The 6,805-nt window shown below is 41.0% G+C and overlaps 1 long non-coding RNA gene across 2 annotated transcripts; it reads right to left on the bottom strand.

The window, feature by feature from the left end:
• Window positions 1-5,350: 5,350 nt before the first annotated feature.
• Window positions 5,351-6,604, bottom strand: LOC121680824. Of its 2 annotated transcripts, XR_006021835.1 has the most exons (4): window positions 6,578-6,604; window positions 6,102-6,155; window positions 5,933-6,016; window positions 5,351-5,762 (listed from the first exon to the last, which is right to left on the bottom strand). It is a non-coding gene; the product is annotated as an uncharacterized LOC121680824 (long non-coding RNA). The 2 variants fall into 2 exon arrangements; XR_006021834.1 differs by lacking the exon at window positions 6,578-6,604 and having other exon boundaries at window positions 6,102-6,521.
• Window positions 6,605-6,805: the final 201 nt, after the last annotated feature.

Genomic DNA, 6,805 nt, shown 5'->3' with positions numbered 1-6,805 from the left:
TCACGTCTACACCTAAAACTGCATAACAAGCACAATGATAAGTGTATTTATGAGCAAGAAGCGAACCAAGCAGAGTAATTTTCTTCTAGCATGAAAATCCTTTGAAATATCTTCTGTCCTCCCAGTGCTGACCAATCAGAAGCAGAAAATAAATGAAATCAGTGAAGTACATTTTAATTTTCCCTCAGAGTCGCTCAGCTCTTCCCACTGTACACTTTGCCAGGTAATGTGTGGAGATGAGGTCTATATGAGAACTGATAAACCAAACGTTCTCTTCATTAACGCTTGTCATTGTGGCTTTTTTTTTTTTCAATTTCATAGAAACGTTCTTCATTCCGCTAATATGAATGTGTTTATATTCAGACTGTGGTCTGGTCTGGTAATAACTTGTGTATTCTTTGCCTCTTGATGCACAGGTGTACAATATTTGTTTTTAGAGATCAATTTTGTCATCAAATGTCAAAAGCAAAACAATTGTCAAATAGATTTTTCAAACTATTTCAAACTAACAGGTTTGTATATCAACATTCCTCTGGGAACAAATCCTCCTACAACCGCTCCCATACTAACAAAAATGCTCCAGCAATAGTAGCAACAGCAAAACTGTTATTAGGAAAACATGGATGAAACAGAGAACACCAGTTTTCCTGAGTTGACTATAGACCTCTGAAGTTCACCTACAAAAAAGCTGACATCTTTGAGATCCGGTATCTTGCCATTTTTTCTATGGGGTAATAACATGGGGGGTTTGAATTATCGCACTTGTTAAACTATCACGGGGACGAAGAAGTCTGAAATGCAAATGTTTTGCTCAACACACTTTTGTCCTCTGCCTTCAAGTGGCTCCTGTGATCTTCGGTAAGCTACATTAAGACGGCAAACTTAGATTTTTGTTACCCCAGCTTGCATTGCTTGAATTTCCAGTTGGGGATCAATAAAGTATCTATCTATCTATCTATCTATCTATCTATCGCAACTTGCCATAGGTAGTTAGCTTCATTTAACACCCGGATATCCTAGATGGCACCTTTGGTTCTTTTCTGTAGGCGAACTTCAGAGGTCTATAGAGCCAGGTAGGGAACCCTGTACTCTCTATTAATGAAACCGAGAAGCAGGAACACTAGTAGCACTGATGACGCCAGCGACCCGATGTCAAAGGCCTGCTCCCTATGTGCTGCTGGTTGGCCAGGCATGCTCTCTTTCCCTAATGAGAGCAATTAGAGCCAGGAGTGGCAGATTACATAAATTAGACCGGACAGCCTGAGCTGTGATGCCTTGTTTCACAGAGATGTGCAAATAGAGACCCATCAGAGGCCATTTTGTGAATATGTCAGAATGAGAGAGAGAGAGGAGGGATGAGTAAAGAACTGATTAATCATGTTGGTTTAAGACGGTGAGAGCCTGAGAGGTGTCTGTATTTGGAACAACCTGTTCTGACGGGGATTAATCAGGGTGCGATTTGTAGGGGGGATGGTGGGGATTTTCCCCCCCTCTGGTTTTCCTATCCCTACCTCTGCTAAATTATTTTTATCCCCGGTGGGGACAACATTTATCCCCATCTGCCCATCATATTGATTAATGCTACTTCATATAAGTAAAGCGCTGCAACGTGAGAACAGTCTAGTAGGCTAGGCCTAGTAGACAAATAACTTTCAGAAATAATCTGTACTGCATGTGATCGGGTCAGGATCACGACTAATTGCAATCACCTGAGTGTGCGGGCTGGGGGTCACGGGTACGTAACTTCCTTCCCGACAAACACAAAAGAAGCTCTCCCAAATTGTTTGGTACGCAAGTTGCTCGTCGCTGGTCGGTACAAACCGTGCACTTCATGCTGGGTTTTGGTTGCGAACAACTCCCTCGCTGTGGTCTGGGTAGGTGGAATGTTTAATGTACTCCTTACACTTTTAATGTGAGTTGTTGCCACTACCGTAGACCACGGCAGTTTTTCTGACATGTAGTCACCCCTAAGCACATTCTAGTGGTTGAGCGTGTACTGAACACCTATTTATACTCGTGTGGGTTGTACTTAGAAAGCTTGAGCGTTACACTTGTGTTTGTGTGTGTGTATGGCCATAGATCACTTTTGGGCTTGGCAGCCATCCGAGGGTTACTGTACCTGTGTTAGTTCAGGCCGTGTAGCAGCCACCAACCCACTGGGCATTTAATTTATGGTTATGTGTATTAAATTTTGTTTTCTTTAATTATTTTGTGTTGTGTACTGTGATTTTGTTTCTATCTGACTTACCTACTGTACACCCCTGCCATCCGTTTTAAACAAAGAAAAGAAATAACTAGATGTACCGCATAGCGGTACAAAATATCGTGAAACTCGTGAAACTTTTGTGTATGCTTGTTTGGAATGTGTGTTTGCGGGCCGCACACAAAGTAGCCTACTGGTGCTGCAAAGATGAATAGATTTGTAGCACTTACCAAAAAATGTGTAGCATTGTTATAAAACCTTTAAAATATCTAAACAATCACAAATAGGGCAGTCCATCCATTGCAACTGGACTGATAAAAGGTACACCTGTAGGCTACATTGTATTTGGGAAAAGCAGAAGGTAGCAGCATAATGTATTTATTTATTTATTATTAAACAAAACAATCCCTGTCAGTTCCATGCAGTTTTCAACAGCTATCAAGAAGAGAGGTCATGTCATGGATTTTTGTGTTTCTTCTTCTACATATGCATAAGTTTAGTCATCTAGTTCATATGATATTCAGCTTTACTGTCAATGCACAAATTAAATACCAGTAGTCTAAAACAAAATGCCGTTTTACCCAGTGGTGCAAATAACTGACATGTCCAAAAGGGCCTTCATGAAATGCGTTGCTAGACTGTTCATACACATTTTAACGGGCCAAGTTGAAGAGCTACTGTCCGTTATTGTTTGTGCAAATAATATGCTGATTCATGTTACCTTGCACTTTGCAACTATGAGGTCCATGGTTAGTATGGCTTTCGCCAGACCAAGCTCAATATTTTAAGAAATCGAAAAGGAATCGCCGGCAGATCAGGCTGAGTTCACCCAGCTGTTTAATTTTGCGATTGAGATATCCACGCACTGGCGCGGATATCTCCCCCGCCCCGCGACGTGTTCGCCCCCGGTTTCAGAGCTATTCTAAATGCAAAAATGCATAGAGGGAGTTATGACAAAGCCGTGACTGTTAACAAACTATAGGCTATATAAGGTAGGCCCTATGCTAGGCCTATTAGCGGTCCCCAACCACCGGGCCGCAGCCTACGACATGAGTTTAAAAAAAATGCATGCAAACTAAACTAAATTTAATTCGCAATAATGTCACGTTTTGCCTATATGCAGTTGTTTGATTGCACGCATGTTTGCATTTTGCAAGGTCTATTTTCTTACGTCTGTCTGTCCCGCCTTCAACACTTTTACATATTGCCTTCAGCGCTGCGCGGCCTCAGGTCAGCTCACTTCACTTGATCAGTTCTTGGCGAACGGTATGTCACACGAAGTTAGCTAAACTGCTAGAATGAGCAACAAAAAACAAGCATCTTTAGCAGGTCACTGGCCAGAGTGTTTGAGTTGAGAGAGCCGCCGCAGATATTTCTTACAGGCAAAAAGCTGCACATTTTAGTGATGAGGACTGGGTGTCAAAACTCGCTTACCTGTGTGACATATTCGGATTGCTTAATGACCTCAACCGGTCACTCCAGGGGAGAATGACGACTGTTTTTAAACTGGCAGATAAAGTCGCTGCATTTAAAGCCAAGCTTGATTTGTGGGGACGACGAGTGGACCGGGGTGTATTTGATATGTTCCAAACAGTAGTGGGGGTTTTGGGAGAGACTGAGGCAGGGCCCTTTCTCTCGCAGCTGGTGCGCGATCACCTTGTTGCGCTTTCAAATGAGTTTGAGCGTTACTTCCAATATCATCCGGTTGCGGACACAAATAGGCGTTCCCGTGCTGGTGACCAAAACGCCCCCTTCTTCGTCACTATCAACAACATCCGGCTCCCTTTGCCTACTTCTTCGCCTCCTGAATGCGACGGTCGACATCTGGGTTATAGCATTCGCTAGATAGTTAACCTTTCTAAAGAAGTTGTTTTAGAATAACACTTAGAACACAAAGAGTAGTAGAACTAGGACAGGTAGCGTAGAACTAGCGTTAGCGACAATACAGAACGTTAGTCCTATTAGCCTACAGTACAAGTTTACATTTGATCTACGTGTAGGATCTGAGCACAAGCAGACGTCAGCTACAGTAGCATCGAGATGCTTGTTTAGGTGTAATTTCCTGATTACAGTAGCCTAAACTACGATAATTTCAGGGAGGCTCCATGGTAGCCAAATCTAATGAGAATGTTGGGGCTGTGTAGTTATCTCTGGAGAGAGCATGGGACTTTGTACCGTTCTAATCCAGATACCATAGGCTACACTCCCCCTCCCCCCCCCCCCCCCCCCCCACATTAAATGTTTTCAATAAAGATACAAATAAAAATAATTGTTCTCAAACTATTTACTTTTAATATATTCACAGTATGGTCAGTTGTACATGGTAAGAACAGTAGTGTTGTTTTTGTACTTTTGAACAGGCAAGAACAGTATTGAAAAAACTCTCTTTAAAAACTCTTATTAAGAAACAGCAGTTCACTTAATGCTTTGAGCCAGAGAGCTGGCCGATAGCATGAGGGGTCAGTAAAGCATATTGAATGAATGTATTTCAGTGCATTGTGCCCAATTCACAGTTACTTGCAAAGATTCAAAAATAAAAACATAATTAAATAATAATAATAATAATAAAAACACTCTTACACTAGGAGCTTATTCACCTGTAGGCTAACAAGCCCCATAGGCATATAACTGATTTGCCAAATAGGCTGTGAAACCCCCAAAACCTGTTCTGCCAAAGCATCATTAATGTAAATGGAGGGGTGGAAGGGCTTTGCAAGTGTTTTGAAAGATTTAGATAGATAGATAAATAGATAGATAGATACTTTATTGAGTCAAGGTCTCGGTAGCATACAGACATCACACACAACATGCACTAACAACAAAAAAAGTAATAAAAGTATATAGGCCTAATATAAAAAACACAACTAAGCAATAAGGACAGTAGAAGATAAAGGGTATACTAAAATACAAATTATACTGAATAACACTAAATCTAAAACAAGTCTAAAACAGTATCCATAGTGTGCTTAGGGGTGATTAAGCATGAGGCGCTTGCAATGACTGAGGCAGGGACTGAGCCTGTGATTCTCTGTGCATAGTAAGGTAAGGTGCTCTGTGAGAGTGAGTGTCATGGTGATGGTGAAAATTAGTAAGTCCAACAGTGCAAGAATAAAGTCTAGAGACCAGCATAAAATAAATATGGACATATAAGAGAGTAGACAAGGTAATATAAAAAAGACTATAGAAAAACTATATCAGTGCAAGAATGGGTTGACGTAATAGGGTTACAGCCTTTATACGAGTATTGATTATAAAGCATTACGTATTAAGTAAAGGTATAAGTGTGGCCACAATCCGGCTGTGGGATTGAGGGAGGGGTTATGCATATGTGCTAATATAGCATGCAAACAGTGAAGCAGTAAGACAGTGGTAAAAGGTGGCTAGTGGACAGACAGTACAGCAAGATTTTGATACTCTGTTAAAAACACCTAGCATAGACATATCAAGACACAGTGTTTCTCCAATAATTTGTTGTAACACTTCTGGGGGGAAGATTGGCCTGTCACTTGATGTGCTTGATGGAGAGTGTGAGAATGGTCCGACAGCTTGTCCTGTAAGACTAGAGAGAGAGAGAGAGAGAGAAAGAAAGAAAGAAAAAAGAGAAGAGAAGGGGAGGGAGATTAGATATCATATTCATTAGCACCAAATACAAATAAATGGCCAAGTTTGTTTTTGTTTAATTTGTAGCCATGTTAGAAAATGGCAAAGTACAGAGACAGTATGTAATACCTTTCACTGCTTGCTGTCTGGAAGGTGGTGCTGAACTGGGCCGATGGAGACGATGGGAGGAGTACGCCAGCTTGTCCTGCAGGGCTAGAGAGAAAGAGTTTTTTTTAAACCATCTTCATGAGCAACAAATAAAACTAAATGGCAAAGGACTTAATATAGTAAGTGATACCTTTCACTGCTTGCTTGAGAGGGTGGGAGGGGTCCGCCAGCTTGTCCTACAGGGCTAGAGAGATTACAGAAAGATGAATAACAAACACTACTTACCCACAATTATACCTGCCACCAAAACGTAGCTTCACATCGACCAATGTAGTGTGCCATTGCCATGCTAGCTAGCACGTTAACTCTTACCAACGATGCTAACGAACACGAACATCCAAATTAACAATGTACTCTGGTCATTTCAGTCCATATAAGTATTATCTATGATTTCAGCTACACAGGAAAATACTTGGCAAAGTCTTCGCAGCAAAATCTAACATCTAACTACAAACAGTTTTAAGTTATACGTTGCTCTCTTCTGGCTAGCTGCTAAATATGAACAAGATAGCATGAGATTACCGAACCACACTTGTTGGTTTTACTATCAGATTCTGATACGACGAAACAACAGCTTAGTGATGTAGGGTAAATGGAAATACTTACCCAATGTTGTCAAAACAAACAATAGTCAACTTACTGATACATCTCTCAACGTGCGCTCTAAAAACATTTGGTTTAAATGGAGACGTACATCACGGGTGCGTTAATAAATCTACATTGCTGCGAGTTGACACAAATTATTCACTTTGACGAATTTATGTAGTTTCAGTCCTAGTTACTTTACTTTGAGCCATGCTCTTCCTTAATTGAATCACCTTTGAAAATAGAGGA

The sequence above is a fragment of the Alosa sapidissima genome, chromosome 13 (assembly GCF_018492685.1).
Source record: "Alosa sapidissima isolate fAloSap1 chromosome 13, fAloSap1.pri, whole genome shotgun sequence".
NCBI lineage: Eukaryota > Metazoa > Chordata > Actinopteri > Clupeiformes > Clupeidae > Alosa > Alosa sapidissima.
Note: the sequence above shows the minus strand (reverse complement) of the source record. Positions and strands in the feature narration are given on the sequence as shown.